This window comes from Sus scrofa, chromosome 14 (genome assembly GCF_000003025.6).
Source record: "Sus scrofa isolate TJ Tabasco breed Duroc chromosome 14, Sscrofa11.1, whole genome shotgun sequence".
Lineage (NCBI taxonomy): Eukaryota > Metazoa > Chordata > Mammalia > Artiodactyla > Suidae > Sus > Sus scrofa.
In genome coordinates this window covers 17,110,943-17,127,608 of record NC_010456.5, presented here as the reverse complement: position 1 = coordinate 17,127,608, position 16,666 = coordinate 17,110,943, and the positions used below count along the sequence as shown (strand labels likewise).

At 44.7% G+C, this 16,666-nt stretch overlaps 1 protein-coding gene and 1 long non-coding RNA gene across 7 annotated transcripts in view; one reads left to right on the top strand and one right to left on the bottom strand.

The window, feature by feature from the left end:
• The window catches only part of GALNTL6 (polypeptide N-acetylgalactosaminyltransferase-like 6), a 1,214,871-nt gene that overhangs the window by 1,020,116 nt on the left and 178,089 nt on the right, over positions 1–16,666 (top strand). The gene's annotated exons all lie outside the window — the stretch shown is intronic.
• On the bottom strand, positions 3,249–16,256 carry LOC110256614. The gene is made up of 4 exons (XR_002338372.1): positions 14,544–16,256; positions 8,760–14,288; positions 4,982–5,141; positions 3,249–3,793 (listed from the first exon to the last, which is right to left on the bottom strand). It is a non-coding gene; the product is annotated as an uncharacterized LOC110256614 (long non-coding RNA).

The following is a 16,666-nucleotide window of genomic DNA, read 5'->3' as shown; positions in this document are numbered from 1 at the left end:
ATTTTCACATCCCACTTGGGTAAATTCCAGTGGGAACTGAGCAGTACCTTAGGTCACTCAGAATTTGAAAGTAAAGATAACCAATTTCACTCAAAACTCTTTCTCCCTGAGTTTTGACCCAAAATTGGCCATCGTGAATTTAATCAAAATGAGTAAGGAATGCAATTGGTTCCCCACGGAAAAGGAGACTGGATTTAATGTGGAACTAAAGTTAGAAGGGCAAGTTCAGGGGTCTCTCCACTTTCACCCCTTGATTAGCCCCTGGTGGTCACCTATGAACCCCAGAGTGTCCATTTGTAGATAGGACAATTTTGTCACATTCTACTTCTCAAGCTAAGTCAAAATATCTCAGGAATTTTACTGTAACCTTCAAGCAGTTGCCTCTAAACTTTGCCCCCTTTTTCCTCAAAAAATCAAAATGATGCATTCAAACTACCATAGTATTAGCTGCCGTGGCCTCAGTTTCCAAACACAGGGTTCTCTGTTACTGAAACTGTAGCCCCAGACTTTGGGAGGGATTAGGTTAGGAAGGATGTTCATCAGTTTAATCCAGTGATGAGTTCCAGGGGAGTGAAACAGGACTCCAGCCCTCCAACGCCTCACCCACCGTTTTTGCCTGACCTTCGAATTATTCCAGAAATCCTTCAGTTAATCTAACCAAATAACCTCTTTCACTAAGCCTATGTAGTATGTAACATAAAACCTACCATTTGCCTAGCCTGTCACAGTATGTAAAGCACTCCACCGTGTTATCCAGCTGACTCCTTGTCATAGTCCTTTGGTGAAGGTAAAGGAGCTACTGCTGTTTTCCCAATTTTGGAAATCTAGTGGGACCCAAAGAAATTAGCTAGTAAGAGGCAAAACCAAGACTCAAATCAATGTCTTCTCTTCATTCAGATTTCAAAATTCAGAGTTAATCAATAATCTCATAGGAGTCAAATCAATGCCTTCTTTCATTCATTCAGGCCATAAATCCCAGAGCTAATCAATACTTCTCTTTTCCTGTCCCTTGAAGAGACACTTGGGCACCCATTAAGCAAAGCAGTTTTATCAATTAATGTTTCAGGGTGAGTCCGTAATGAGAGGAGGAAAGGAAGCAGATTTGCCTCCTTCCCCACACTGTGCTTATCTGCAGCCCCGACTAGAGCTGATAGGTGGAAAATGTCAGCTTCCAGTTTCTTCCTAATGAAGGGAAATGTCAACAATGACAGCTTCTGGTCTGTTTATAACAAGACCTAATTCAATATCTGACAACTGCAAAAGGACAAAACGTTTAAGGAAAAATACCATCAAATCTCTAAATGGGGTCCTCCCCTACAGGGTGTGTGACTCAAGGAACAGAAATGGCTCAGGGGCTTGAAAATAAATCACAACGTTGCATAAAATCAATCTCCCTCAAAAGTCCAGAATGAACCTCCACTGAAGTTTGTTAAGGTTAAAGCAAGGGGTGCTAGCATGGACAGAGAAGCAAGTTTGCTTTTGCTCTGAAGCAAGCTTATTAATGACCCATTACCCCCCCACCCCTACCCCCACACCCACCATGGAGACCCCTCCCTGCCCCCTCTCAGGGCTCCCCCTCCCCCCACACACACTGACAGCGCTGGTCCTGGGTCTTAGGGAGAATCTCCATCCAATAAAGAGTTCACACCCAGTTTGTGAGAACTCTTTCCTAGGTTAGGACCTGCTCACCAGAGTGAACTTTTTCCCTCCCTCTCCAATGGGTTGATCTTGACCTCAGCAAGATGCCCCCTCTGATTTTTTCTCCTTTTTCCACCATCCAGAATAACATGAACAAAATTTATTCCCAAATTTGCAATCACTTCCACTATTCCACTGCCCTACCGGTCCTTCCTCCATCCTGCCCTCTGGAGATCTCTGTGTTCCTGAAGTGGCTCTGGCTTTCTGATGCCCTATTTCTGGTTTTTGACCATGAGCTGTATGTTTAAACCTTTTATGCCACTGCCCCCTTTCAGAGTCACTCAGTCACAGAGAACCTAATAGACTCTGCTATTGTGAAAGATGAGACCTATTCCTCCATCCTGAGAGAGAGTTTGTCCCTACTCATCAGCCACTCAGGACCATGGTCCTGGTGGAACCCAGGGCCCCTCTCACCATGACTTTGTCCTAAAGAGCTCCTACCCTTGTTTCTTTGGTATTATCTCCTCTTGAACTTTGAACTCTGACTCTCATCCATGGTCTTGTGGGTCAGTTAGCTTCTCCATAGCTGGGCTGGAAAACTGAATTCTTCACATCAGATGCCTCTGAGCAAAATGAATTAATCACCCCTAGACCTGAAGCACCATCCAGTAGTATTACTAGATAAACCTGCTCCTCCTAAGACTTAGTGATGACGTGTGATGTGTTGAAGAACCATGGAGTCCACACACTTGGGCTAATAACTTTGGTTGTCTTTCAACCATGAACCACTTTGTTCGGCTTCTCAAACCACTGTCCTTAATCCATCTGTCTTTCTGTCTCACATGTGATGACTGTTTTCTGTGTCCTTCTCCCCCCACACCAAGATGTGACTTGCTTCTACATCCATTCACACCTTATCTGGACTCTTCTTTGGACTCCATGCTCTATGATATAATCCCACTGAGTCCAGACCGCCTGTTTCTGACTCCCCAGTCCTCTTTGATTAAGGTTCTGCTAGCACCTAGCCAAGGAGAAACTGCCCCAACTCAGTCCCCCTCTGAGACCCCACGGTTCAACAGCATTTACCAGTGAGGATGTCACCCCAGAGCAGAGAAGAATTGAACAGAACCCTCTGCCACTTGTCCAACTTCCCTTTTCCCTCCCAGTGAGCAGGAATACGGACCCACAGCCTGGATGCATTCAGCCTGATTTTCTCCCCAGAAGCTCCCTCTCTGCTGTCCTCTTTCCTGCCCTTCTCAAATCAGCAGCTCCTTTTCTGTCCCCTTCTAATCATTTCTAAGATTGATACTAGGATGGGGGCAGGGAGGGATGTTTTATTCCATTTGTTCAGCGCTGCATCTCTAATGCCTGGTACCTTCCCATAATAGGCACCCAACCTGTATTTATTAAATGGATGCAATAAGTATTAAGTTCAGGAGAGCATATGGTACAACAAGGCTGTGAATACTTGATGGAGAGGTGACAGTTTTGCAGAAAGGATAACAGCTGAGGAAAATGTTGCATTGTAGTATGTGTAGGGCATCACCCACAGACTAGTCTGAACAGAGTGGCAATTCTTCAGGGAGTAAGAGAAAATAAAGAAAAATAAATTGTGGTCAAGACCAGACTTCAGAAGGCCTTTATTCCCCACGTAGATGGAGGAGAGCTAATAAAAGCATGTTCTAGGAAAATCCATCTGGTAGCAGACGGCCTTCCTGGAATCCCTTACATTATGAATGATAATTAAAGTCATTTGGAAAGCCGCAATCCAGGAGGGAACATCTTTCACAGAGGCTGGTTCTTAATAAGGTGACGATGTTCATGTTCTGTCCATTTCTAACAAGCACTGAGATGCTGTGAGTCTAGGGCTGTCCAGGTTCCAGATGCCCGCTCGAACCCGACAGGAGCAGTGTTAGTGAGGGAGCCACCCAATGGCCAGTGGAGGGAAGGACAGGGAGCCAGTGGACTCGACAGGGATCATGATCTCAGAACTGGAGGGTGGGCCGTGTCACACACTTGGGGAACACACACAGATATGAAGTCCCGTTAAGAAGACCAAATCCTACATGTGCTGTTCATACAAGGCCTTGAGTGTTTGTGGTGGAGACTGCATGGGGAACTTGGTGGGTCTGATGGTCCCATGATGATGCTGGACCTGAGCAAAGATCAGAGGGTGGGTCTGTAACTTGGCCAAAGAGCTGGACAGAGAGGCACTGAAAGTTTCTCATCCTTTCTGTACTGCAGAGATGGAGCACATTGGCTGCCATGGACCCAAGTCCATGACATACATACATATATATATATATATATATATATATATACATACATATATATATATATATATATACACACACACATACATATATATATATATATATATATACACACACACACACACACATATACACACTCATATTATCCTACTATTGTCATTTTATGTTGTTATAATTATAATGAAAGGAGGCAACTATGGATAATAAGAGCATGAAAGAGAGAAAGCCTGTCTTGGACTCTATGCTGAGGGTTTCCAATGTGGGCTTCCATTTGGCTGCTATAAGAAAATACCATAGATGAGGTGGCTTATACACAGTAGAAATGTGTTCCCCATAGTTCTGGAGGCTAGGAAGTCAGATCTGGTATCTGCTGAGGACCCACTTCCTGGCTGACAGACAGCATCTTCTTGCTGTGTGCTCTCTGGAGTGAGGGAACTCTCTGCTCCTTTTTCATAAGGGCACTCACCCTTTCCATACGGGCTCCTCTCTTGTGACCTCATCACCTCCAAAGCCCTCACCTCCAAGCACCATCCCATTGAGGGTTAGGTTTCCATATATGAATTTTGGAGACTGCAAACTTTCAATCCATAGCAATAAACGTATGCTTAGAAAGCAGTCATATATATGAGTGAAAAGAGAATTCGGCATAAGTAAATGAATCAGTCAGAAATGCCCACCCCTGACCCTCCCCAGCCCTACAAAGGTAAAAAGCTCCAGGAGACTATACACCAGCCTAGCATTTTCCCTTTGCTGAATGTGATCCAAGAATTAAATGTTAACTTTTCATGGTAATAGCAGTCACCTCATGAACACTAATTTGTGCATACAGAACAGGTTTCAAACACACAGTCTGCACACAAATGCCACCTCCTCCATCTGTAACTGAACTCAGGGGAGCCCCAGACCACACTGTTTCCAGGGAAAGCAGCCAGCCTGCTTCCAACCCATGCAGGGCCCCAGGCCAGTGGGGTAGATGAAGGCCTGGTGGGTTGTGATCAAACACGTAGACATTACAAATCAAATGAGCAACTATCCAGTTCTCTTCTACCCTCCCACCTTTGTCAATATACCTTCACATCACCAGGGAGCCCAGGTCTGCCTCTAGAATTCCTCCTGAAAGCTCTGCAGTCATGGCCCCCACAGGCCAATGTCCCGTCCTAGTCCATCCACAAAAATAGCCGTCCTCTGGCCACCTGCCAGGCCCACGCTCCCAGCCACCAGCCTGCAGCCCTAGGAAAGAGGATGGTCAAAGAAAAGGTCTGGGCTCAGAGCCACAAACCCCCACCATGTAGAGGATGACAAAGACCATATGCACAGAGGATGACGGCAGGCAGGCCACGTATAGAGGACAACGCAGGGACTTCCCCTCTCGGTTCAGCGGTAACAAACCTGACTGGCATCCATGAGGATTGCAGATTCGTCCCCTGGCCTCACTCAGTGGATTAAAGGATCCTGCATTGCCAGTGAGCTGTGGTGTATGTTGCACACATGGCTGGGATCTGGCATTGCTGTAGCTGTGGCGTAGGCAGGCAGCTGCAGCTCTGATTTGACTCCTAGCTTGGGAACTTCCATATGCCAAGGGTGTGGCCTTGAAAAGAAAAAAAAAAATAGAATATAACCAGACCACAGGCTGAGGATGACACAGACCACGTGAGAGCGGGACACAGACTGAGTATAGCCATAACACAGACCACGTGTGGAGCATGACACAGATCACGCAGTGAGCCCGGATCTCTGGGAGCAGATTCCCTCTGATCCAGAACAGGCCCCTTACAAGTACAATCTCAGTCATTCTCAGTGCAAACTCGGTCCATCCATGACATCTGGACCCAAGGAAGAGTTGTGAGGGGGCAGAGGGGTCATCTGGCGTTCAGTTCTTCTCACCAGCTTCTGCTGGATTCAGACTGGATGCCATCGGTCTTTAAAAAGAGGATTTTGTCCTCACTGGCCCTTTGCTGGTGCCCACAGCTGGTCTCTTAGCATGGCATGGCCACCCTCCCTGGACTTGGCCCTGTCTCAGAGGGTCAAAGTTCTGGCTCATTACTCATCCCAGAGATCCATTTCCGGCTCTGATGGATCCCTCCGTCCAGCCCCAGACCTCAGAACTGGGTTCCTGCCTCAGGCCATCCCTGACTGGCCCTCTAGATTTCAGCTCTCATCTGCCCATTTGTCCCCTCCCCCAGGCATGGTAGGGGAGGAAGTCTTTTCCCTTTCCCTTCTCTCTTTCTTTGTTCTCCAGCTAGTCTAACAATTAAAAGTGATAGAAGACAGATAAGCAGGAGAAAAAATGAGCATAATTTCATGAGAAGGGGAGCTCATAAAATACGAAACTCAAAGTGACCAAATCAGCCAGCTCTGATACATTTTAAACAAAGAAGCAGTGCATTTGCGACAAATTGACAAGATGAAGGATTGGGGCTTGGGGAGCAAGTTAGTGACAAGCAATGAGCCTTGTGTAGACAGCCCCTAGGCCCTGAGTTTCCTCTGTCTGGTGATACCACTGCCTCCTCCCCTCCAGGTGCAAGGAGGGCACCTTCCATGCTGGAGAGTCACCTCGTACTTTCAAGGGGAAAGAGGAAAATCAGATTATCTGTTTTGCATGGGTCATTTCTTAAGTAACCATAGTTCAAAAGAATTAAGGTGGTGCCACTACTATTCAACATCGTTTTGGAAGTCCTAGCCACAGCAATCAGAGAAGTAAAAGAAATAAAAGGAAAGGAAGAAGTAAAACTATCACTATTTGCAGATGACATGATACTGTACCTAGAGATTCCTAAAGACTCTACCAGAAAACTGTTAGAGTTCATCCATGAATTTGGCAAAGTCGCAGGATACAAGGTTAATACACAGAAATAGACTGCATTTCTATATACTAACAATGAAAGATCAGAAAGAGAAATTAGGGAAGCAATCCCATTTGCCATTGTATCCAAAAAAATAAAATACCTAGGAGTAAACCTACCAAAAGAGACAAAAGACCTATACTCTGAAAACTATAAGACACTGATGAAAGAAATCAAAGTTGACACAAATACACAAAAGACCTGTACTCTGAAAACTGTAAAACACTGATGAAAGAAATCAAAGATGACACAAATAGATGGAAAGACATACCATGCTCTTGGATTGGAAGAGTTAATATTATCAAAATGACTATACTACCCAAGGCAATCTACAGATTCAATGCAATCCCTATCAAATTACCAAGGACATTCTTCACAGAACTTGAACAAAATATTTTAAAGTTTGTTTGGAAGCACAAAAGACCCAGAATAGCCAAAGACATCCTGAAAAAGAAAAATGGAGCTGGAGGAATCAGGCTCCCGGACTTAAGACTATACTACAAAGCAACAGTCATCAAAACCGTGTGGCACAAAGATCAGTGGGACAGGATAGAAAGCCTGGAATTAAACCCATGCAACTACAGCCGACTAATCTATGACAAAGGAGGCAAGAATATACAATGGAAAAAAGACAGCCTGTTCAATAAGTGGTGCTGGGAAAACTGGACAGCCACATGGAAAAGAATGAAATTAGAACATTTCCTAACACCATACACAAAAATAAACTCAAAATGGATTAAAGACCTAGATATAAGACCAGATACTATAAAACTCTTAGAGGGAAACATAGGCCAAACACCCTCTGACATAAATGACAGCAACATCTTCTCAGATCCACCTCTTAGACTAATGACAATAAAAACAAAAATAAACAAATGGGCCCTAATCAAACTTAAAAGTTTCATCACAGCAAAGGAAACCCTAATCAAAACGAAAAGACAGCCCACAGAATGGGAGAAAATTTTTGCAATGAATCCACTGACAAGGGATTAATCTCCAAAATTTATAAACACCTTTGACAGCTCCATACCAAAAAAACAAACAATCCCATCAAAAAATGGGCAGAAGATTTAAACAGACAATTCTCCAAAGAAGACATACAGATGGCCAAAAAACACATGAAAAGATGTCCAACATCACTCAGTATTAGAGAGATGCAAATCAAAACCACTATGAGGTATCACCTTACACCAGCCAGAACGACCATCATCAAAAAGTCTACAAACAATAAGTGCTGGAGAGGGTGTGGAGAAAAGGGAACCCTAGTACACTGTTGGTGGGAATGTAAGTTGGTGCAACCACTGTGGCAAACAGTATGGAGATTCCTCAGAAAACAAAAAATAGAACTACCATTAGATCTAGGAATCCCACTCCCGGGCATCTACCCAGAGAAAACCACGACTCGCAAAGACACATGTACTCCAATGTTCATTGCAGCACTCTTTTCAACAGCCAAAACATAGAAACAACCTAAATGTCCATTGACAGAGGAGTGGATCCAGAAGATGTTGTACATATACACAATGGAATGTTACTCAGCCATTAAAAGGAATGAAATACTGGCATTTTTAGCAACATGGATGGACCTAGAAATTATCATGCTAAGCGAAGTCAGTCAGACAATGAGACACCAACATCAAATGCTTACCACTGACATGTGGAATCTGAAAAAAGGACAGACTGAACTTCTTTGCAGAACAGATACTGACTCACAGACTTTGAAAAACTTATGGTTTCCAAAGGAGACAGTTGCAGGGGTGGGGGATGCGTTGGGCGTATGGGATGGAAATCCTATAAAACTGGATCATGATGATCATTGTACAACTATAAATGTAATAAATTCATTGAGTAATGAAAAAAAGAAAGTGGCAAAGTGGTATATTCCGCTCCCCTGATAGGCTACAGGGACCTGGGGGCCACACTCAGGCCCTAGGTCCAGCCAATCACTGCACCCCACCCAGCCACTCTCCCAGGCTGCCCCACATCGGGCCAAGCTTCCCACTACCTTCTTGGCTTGGAGACGCCTTATCCCAGCCCTCCGTCTGCACACGGGCCCCCTACAAGTCTTCCTGTGGCCATCCCTCTACACGTGCGTGACATGGGACCTAGGAGAAAAAAGGCACAAAGTGAGAGAGATGAAGGCAAGACCTGCACACCCATCTCAATTCAGCCTTAGGTGCAGAGAAAAGCGACGGGAGAGAGACAGGTTTCATCCTCAAGGACAGTAGGCAGGCAGCCTTTCAGCTTCTCATGGTGACTGCTGACAGGAGGCGCTAGATGACCATTTGTTGGGTGAAGAAAGGAGAGAAGAGTCGATATTTGCAGGGACAGCCTTTCCTTGCACCCAACCCTTGGGACCACATCACTCCTGAGGCTCTGGTAACTCTGCCCTACTTTCCCATCAGCACCATGAGAAATGAAGTCAAAATATTTTTTAAAACAGTGAACGGGTGCACAGGGGCTGGGACCCACAGTAGGAAGACTTTTCTGGCCTCTAGAATGAGAAAATGCACTAGCAATAACTAAATGCATATTTACAAGTGAATTCAGATACTATAAATAAGGACTATTTATTAATCATAACTGAGCAATTTGCTACTCTTTATAGTGGAGAATAATAGTAACAGATAGAATTTGAGGCTAATAGTAATAGACCCTTTAAGTAATAAATTTCTGACTTCTAATCTCTGCTTCTTGGTATCCAAAATTTTTACTAGGCAACCTGAAAACTATTTCTTGGCTCCTCTGACATATAATTTATCTTAGTCTGATGAAAATTTTTCCAATGTTATTAAAGAACTCCTAGAAGTTATGGAAACCTAAACAAAATCTGAGAAACTAAAGAAATCTAATTCTGTAAGCTGTGCTGAGTCAAAATAAAAAAAAATAAACAGTAATTCTAGGAGGCTGAAATAACTTCTTGAAAGATGCATGCACCAATGAATATGCACATATATGGAATTTACACACATTCAAGTAAATTCCATAGCAAGACTGTTTTCTCACCTGAAGTCATACCAATAGACCAAACAATTTTACCTCAACTAACATAATATAGAGAATTAAATATAACAATTAAAATTTCATTGAGACTAAGGCATATACTAAAATAGTTAAGAATTTTTCCTAGATATCCTCTTTTGTTTCGTATTTTCAAGAGCCAGCTATAAAGGAATTCTTACATAACCAGGATTAAATTTTACTACCTGAGGAAACATATGAGAATTATTGGAGAAAAGATGGTTAATAGATCAAATCGTTACAAAGACCCTATCTGCTCAATTTAGAATTACTGTAAAAATCTAACCCAGGATGAAACTCCTGTTGATAATGTGAAAATGAGCCTGAGTCAAACCTGTTTGCTCAGGTTACTGTTGTGTTATACTGCCACCTGCTGGAAGGGAAGGTAAATTATTTTCAAAGAAAGCATTGACAAAAAGTCAAAATCCTTGCGTCTAAAAAAGAGGGTTTGACCCTTATATTAATGGTAATGCACCCTACAAATCAAGATAAATAATGTCCAGGCTGAATGTCCAAGATATGCCAAGTTGAAGGTCAAATTAAACCCTTATCGTAAAGTTATGAAGCCGCCACACCGTGGCATTATTTACAGGTGAGCTGATGTAGTGACTTTCCTGGTCTCTCTTCCAGCAGAGCTCTTCTGAAAGGACATGGGGATAGAAAAAAGATAGACCCCAGCGATTCTTTAGGATAGTTTAGGAGGTTCGTGGAGATAAACGGCTGGCACTGGAGGGAGAAGACAAAACTGATCTGCAGTACGAATTGCGCCCCTGCAGCAGGATGGGCAAGGGAGGCTGCGGTCACCGCATTCGGGTCTAGAACCAGCGCGGTGGCAGCTGAGTGAAGCCTCGCCTCTGCCTTCCCTGTCTGTCTGCTGCTGAAGACAGAGGCGCGAGCAAATACCCATGTGCTCGGTGGTCCTTCCTCAGGCGGATGCTCGTACAAACCGCTCTGACTAAATCTGCCAAAGGGACGGGGCAGAGAACGCTGGAGGGGGTGAGATCTTGGGCTTGAAAGATCAGCCCCCAAAGAGAAAGGTGGTGGAGGGAGTTAAGGGAAAGGGAGAACCAGTGACTTCCAGCGAAAGGAAACTGCGTGTAAAAGCCTTGATGGGCAAGGGATGGGACACAGGAGCGGAGCCGCAGACTCTGGCCATGCTGCAGAAAGGCAGGGAGCCGTCACTGGCTGTAAGCACGGCCAGAGCCCAGGTTGGCCACTCGCTTGATTAGTCATCTTGGAAGATCACTTAGTTCTCAGGCTCCTTCATGAAACACAAGAGTGTTCCCCTGGACCCTGATGATTGCAGAGGTCCTAAGGCCAGTGCATACAGGTGCGGTTCTGAGCACACACACTTCCATGGTGAGCTGGGAGGTTGTCTTTCCTAACTGCTGGCTTCTGAGGGAGGACGTGCACATCAGAGGCAAGGCCAGTGTGTCCCACCTCCCACACCTAAGGACCCACAAGAATAACCCAGAAAAGATAGTGTTACTACTCATAATTACAACCATGGCTTCTGTCATTGGCTGAGCCTCCACCAACGGTCAGTTGCAGCCCTGGAGATGTTTCTTATGTTCACTGACTTTAACCCTCACCCCAGTCCTTGAGCTGATCATTAGTATCATTTCATCGAAGGGGTGAGAAAACCGAGACTCAGGGAAGCAAAGTGACTGCTCAGAGTCACACAGGCAGCGGCAAAGCTGACAGCCCTCCACACCGAGGTCTGCCTGACCCCAGCTTCCACCACAGTAGGGCAGCCCTCAGACACACAGTTGTTTATCTCTAAGAAAATTGAGAAGGCTAATATCTGCCTGTTTGAGAGAACATTATGCTGGAATTGTAGAATGTTAGCTACTTACTCCCAGGTCTCCACAGAGCTGAGCTGGGCTTTTAAGTACTGGTTGAAAGTAGTTCCACCAACCAACCTCCATCCACCGTATTGCTGGATGCCAAAATATTCTCAACTGGCATCTAGTAATATCCATCCTAAAGCTTTTAGAGACTCTACAGGGCTTTCTGGTTTAACACTTTTTTATTTTCTCTACCAGAAACAAGCCCTGATTCAATCACCTGGGGCAGTGACAAAGCTGAAATGAGCACCATTCTCTCTAATTGCAAAGGAGTGTGACTCCAGATTCAAAAACGGTTCTACAAAGACTTGACCCTCACGGAGCACAGCTGACCTTGGGACCAGTCCCCAGAGGCTGCCTCCTCCGAGGATGCAAAACAGGCCCAGGACAGGTCAGGTGCCTCACCAGAGGTCAATGTGCCCCATCCTGCAGCTGTGCTTCCCAAGCTGGGGGACGGTGGAGATGGGGCAGAGTGGGACTTTCTCTGGGGCCTTGTCTCCATAGAAACTATCTCTTAGCGTGTCTCTTCAAGCAGAGAGGAAAGAACAGCCCTTCATGGAGACGTGAATGTGGAGTAGGCATTTCCTTCTCTTCCTTCCTGTTGCCCCCACCCCCTCTCCACCCTACCAAGTACCTGAGGACCCCCCCACCCAGTGCCTGCTCCCTGAGGCCTGAACACCTGCTCAATGTCCTTTCAGTGTGGGTTCCCCATTTCTCCTCTGTGAAAACTCCTGTTCCTTTAACGTGATAATGCTAAACTAGATGTTTGATGTTGAAAAAAGTATTAAACCAATTCACACTAAAATGTGCACACACAAATGCACCTCTAAAGGGGCCCTTGACCCTCCAGACTCAGAGTTCCCCAAGCAAATCCCCCTTAGCATCAGGAAGTAAGAGGAGGCCTGGGCGTTTCCACCAGTACTTTCTCCAAGATGACAGAAGATTTTTTTTCAGGTACTGCCAGGTGAAAAGCCATGCTATTGCTCCAAAGGAGTATTCGGAACACTGTTGCTGTTATTAATAGTGATGCCCAGAGTTTCCATTGTGGCGCAGTGATTAACGAATCTGACTAGGAACCATGAGGTTGCAGGTTCGATCCCTGGCCTTGCTTAGTGGGTTAACGATCCGCCATTGCCGTGAGCTGTGGTGTAGGTTGCAGACGCGGCTCAGATCCCACATTGCTGATGGCTCTGGCATCTGATTCGAACCCTAGCCTTGGAATTTCCATATGCCATGGGAGCAGCCCTAGAAAAGTCAAAAAGCCAAAAAACAAAAACAAAAACAAAAAAATAGTGATGCCTGACACTGGTTTGCCAATGTGCCCTTTACAAAGTCATTTTGTGTGTGCTTTCTTTTTGGTCTTCCTGACCCTTGTGTGAGCCGCTGCATGCGTATTCTCACATCCACTTTACCTCTGAGGAAATGCTAACAAGTTTCTTTAATGAAGCCACAGGTCAAGGTAAGGGGCAGAAGCTACACCCAGGAATTCTAAGGTATTGCTCATGAGGGGGTCTCCTCGGTGAATGTTCTCAAAGGAACCAGGAGTAGATGGTGAGGACAGTTGCTCAAAACCAGGAAACCAGGGAAATGGGCTGCAGCAAAGGTGCTTCCAACGGACTCAGGGCCCTGGGTGCTCAGTTCAGGACCTTCCGCTTCAAGTGGCCAGGCCCAGCCATGTCCCCCTGAGAAGGTTCCCAGGTGTGCAGGCAGAGGAGAGGCCAGAGCAGAGCCAGCGGGAGAGCAGGGGGGCTGCCGTGACTCTGGGTCCCCATCAGGTCTCATCTCCTCTGGTTTCCTGAGCCCATCCATCTAGAACAGTCTGTGTGACCAAGAAAGACATCTCCTGTGGTTTCTCACACAAGGCAGCTGAGATAGGCAAGGCCTCAAGTGATGCATCCAAGCCTGGCTCACAGCCATTCGGGCCCCTGTCACCACTGCCAGGTGGAGAGCAGCCCCGTGAACACATGGCCTGTGTGTGTATGTGTGTGTGTGTGTAGTGTGTGGTGTGGTGTGGTGCGTGTCTGGTGTATATGTGTGTGTGGTGTGTATGTATGTGGGGTGTGTGTATGTATCTGGTGTGGGAGCAGTGTGTCTCTGGTGTGTATGTGTGTGTGTTGTGTGTGTGTATCTGGTGTATATGTGTGTGTGTGTCTGGGGATATGTATGTGTGGTGTATGTGTGTATATATATCTGGCAGGAGGGGTGTGGTGTGTGTGTGGGTGTGGGTGTGGGTGTGTAGGGGCATTAGCCACCAGGTCAGGGTGCTCTTCGGGGCTGACAAGAAGAGTCTGTTTACCTGGCACAAAAGCAGACTACAAGTTGATCTCATATATAATATCCAGCTTACACAAATTTGTCCGTTGGTCAAATTTTCTCATTAAAGTGCCCAATATTTTCTTTTCTCAATACTCTGGAAGCCTCAGGTTGACAGTTTGTAGGAAAACTATAATTTAAGGGGGAAATTATAACCATTCATCATTCTGGAGAGACTGCTACTGCTGTCTGTGGACACCAGAGAACCCCCATGTCCAGGAGAAACCACTGTCCCCGGGGATGGGCCACCTGTTCAGGCCGGAGGGAGAGCACAGCTTCCTCCCTCCCAGCATCTCTGGTCACCACTGCCACGTGGACGGTCAGGAGGAGTCCATTCCAGCCCATCAGTACTTCTGCAATGAGGGACAGATGAGTCAAAAAGAATGTCACTTGTGATGCATTGCCCTCACCTAAGGAAATTCTCATGACAACACAAATGGAAAAGAGAGTGTTCTCAGCAACTGACCGAAGCTTCCATCCCTGCACACACCCAGGTACGTGTCTCCTCATCTCCTTAGGAGAATGAGGGGAGCTTCCTCGGGACTCTTGAAAAAAAAACACTGTGACTCTATCCAGGCCTTTCTCCAAAGTCCGATCGTGTCAGTTACCTTTGCAAAAGCTTCCTCTGAGCTGCAGCCGTTAGAGCAGATTGGATCCAGAAGCCTAGACATTGGCCTCCTGAAGAGGAGAGAAATCAATGTAAATAAATATCACTTCTAAATAAAATATGCCTTGTCCATCAACAGAGGAGTGGATCAAGAGGATGTGGTAAATATACACAATGGAATATTACTCAGCCATTAAAAGGAACAAAATACAGCCATTCTTAGTAACATGGATGGACCTAGAAATTATCATGCTAAGTGAAGTCAGTCAGACAATGAGACACCAATATCAAATGCTATCACTGACATGTGGAATCTGAAAAAAGGACACAATGAACTTCCTTGCAGAACAGATACTGACTCACAGATTTTGAAAAACTTATGGTCTCCAAAGGAGACAGTTTGGGAGGTGGGGGGATGCACTGGGGTTGTGGGTTGGAAATCCTATAAAATTGGATTGTGATGATCATTGTACAACTATTAACGTAATAAATTCATTGAGTAATTAAAAAAAGAAAAAACAAATAAATAAATAAATAAATAAAATATGCCTTTCCCTAATTGAAAAGTCATTATCAATTAGTCAAACACAACATTAATCAGACATGAATAATTGAGGCACTCTGTATTCAGAGGAAGAACGCAGGCTGCCGTTTGAAAACCCTCATGTCTCATGCCATTAGCCTTGAAAACCTTTTACCCAGTAACTGAGGTGTGAGTTTCAATTCCCAATATCAAACCAAGAATAAAATTATTTTAATTCTGGTCAACTGGGTAAGGAACGTTGACGGTCTAATTGCTAAGCAGTCATGCTGTATTCTGTCCCTGGGAGATGCACACCTGAGCCAAGTGCTTCAATAATTCATTAAAGCACTTCCCTGTGCATCAATTATCAAATCATGTGCTTTGATTACTTTACTTAGGAAAGTTCCCCTTGTGAAAAGAGGCTTTTGAACCATCAAAACATGGGTAAAACCTCTAACCTATGTTACAATTGATTTTCATAAGAAGAATATAAAATTTTACAACCACTCTTGGTTGTCTAGGGCACACATGCCAAGGGCAAGGTGCAAGGTAATTACAAGGGGTGCATCCTGAACAAGGGACACAGAATTAGGAAATAGGTGGGTTTGGGTCTCCTATCTCTCTAATTTTTTTTTTTGTCCAGTAGTTTATTATAAAGAATGGCTTCAGTTGCTTTTATATATCAACATATATATAATATGATCCAGAATCTTATGTTATCATCTTTATAACTCCATTAGCTGAATCCAATGTCTTGAATAGAGCAGATCATAAATTGACATTTTTCCTATCAGTTATTTGTGACTTTGATAGTCGGTAGTTACTGTTGTGTTTATACTATTTTATCCAAAATACAAAAATGGGAGTTCCTGTCGTGGTGCAGCGGAAACGACTCTGACTAGGAACCACGAGGTTTTAGGTTCAATCCCTGGCCTTGCTCAGTGGGTTAAGGATTTGGTGTTGCCATGAGCTGTGGTGTAGGTTGCAAATGTGTCTTGGATCCTGCAATGCTGTGGCTGTGGTGTAGGCCAGTGGCTACAGCTCCGATTGGACCCCTAGCCTGGGAACCTCCATATGCCGCGGGCATGGCCCTAAAAAGACAAAAGACACACACAAAAAAAAAATACCAAGATGGAAAAGGAAAAAGAGAGGAAAAGCAAATAAACAAACACAAAAATAAGAGTCACTACATGGAATAGAAAAAAAAAAAAAAGAAAAAGAAAAAAAAAAAAAGCCCTCAAAGGGTATTTCTCTAAAAGACAGTCTCTTCAATAAGTGGTGCTGCGAAAACTGGACAGCTACATGTAAAGAAATGAAATTAGAACATTCTCTTCCACTGTATACAAAAAAAAAAAAAAAACTCAAAATAGATTAAAGAGGGAAATTCCCATTGCGGCTCAGTGGGTTAAGAACCTGACTAGTATCCATGAGAATGCAGGTTTGATCCATGGCCTCACTTAGTGGGTTAAGGATCCAGTGTTGCCACAAGCTGAGGGGTAGGCGACAGATGCAGCTCAGATCCGTAGTGTTGCTATGGCTGTGGTGTAGGTCTGCAGCTACAGGTTCCATTCAGCCCCTAGCTCAGGAACATCCATATGCCT